This window comes from Octopus bimaculoides, chromosome 22 (assembly GCF_001194135.2).
Source record: "Octopus bimaculoides isolate UCB-OBI-ISO-001 chromosome 22, ASM119413v2, whole genome shotgun sequence".
Taxonomy (NCBI): domain Eukaryota; kingdom Metazoa; phylum Mollusca; class Cephalopoda; order Octopoda; family Octopodidae; genus Octopus; species Octopus bimaculoides.
Genome location: NC_069002.1, coordinates 31,567,709 through 31,568,666, shown reverse-complemented (window position 1 = coordinate 31,568,666; position 958 = coordinate 31,567,709). Strand labels below are relative to the sequence as shown.

Here is a 958-nt window from a genome sequence, read left to right as displayed (position 1 = left end):
AGCCTGTGTGTGTGTCCTCAATGCATGCTCAAACTTCTGGATCAATCTGTACCATACTTGGGGTACATGAATAATTTAACCTTGGAAAGAATAATAGTCTTGATTTTCTTTTTATTAAAAATAAATAATATTGCTCTGTATATAAAGATTCACTTCTTCAAATCGTTTTCTCAACTTCCTGTGTTTGAACTTCCTGTCTTTGGCATCCTAACCAGCTATTTACACACACACACACACACACACACACACACACACACACACAGAGGAACATGTACCCTTAACATAGTTCTCAGGGAGGTTCAGTGTGACACAGGGTGGACCCTTTGAATTACAGGTACTACTCATTTTTTGCCAGCTGAGCAGATTGGAGCAATGTGAAATAAAGTGTCTTGCTCAAGGATACAATGTGCCGCCAAGAATCGAACTCATAACCTTATGATTATGAGGCAGCTACCCTACCCACTAGGCCACATGCCTTCACACACACACATATATAATCATTTAACATCCATGTTCCATGGTAGCACGAGTTGGATGGTTTGACAAGGAACCAGTGAGTCAAGGACTGCATGCATGTGTGTGTGTGTGTGTGTGTAGATGCATATATGTAGATGTGTGTGTATTTAATATACATATGTATGTATATATGTGTTACAATGTAACCTCGTGTATATCGTTGGCGATTTTTTTTCTTCCTCCGTCTTCCCTTCTTTGGACTTTCCTATATTTGCGACAAAGAGCTCCGCTCGAAACGTCAAATTCTCTTTCTTTCCTTTCCTGAGCGTCCAGTAACACAATATCTGTATCACGTCTTCACGTTGTTATTTTTTGTTGTTTTTTTTTTTGTTTTTCTTGTTTGAACTTACTATGTGTTATATATATGTATACATGTGTGTGTATTTAATATACATATGTATGTATATATGTGTTACAATGTAACCTCGTGTATATCGTTGGC

The 958-nt window shown here is 37.7% G+C and overlaps 1 protein-coding gene across 1 annotated transcript in view; it reads left to right on the top strand.

The window, feature by feature from the left end:
- The window catches only part of LOC106883172 (uncharacterized), a 59,320-nt gene that overhangs the window by 39,584 nt on the left and 18,778 nt on the right, over positions 1 to 958 (top strand). The window lies entirely within an intron of this gene.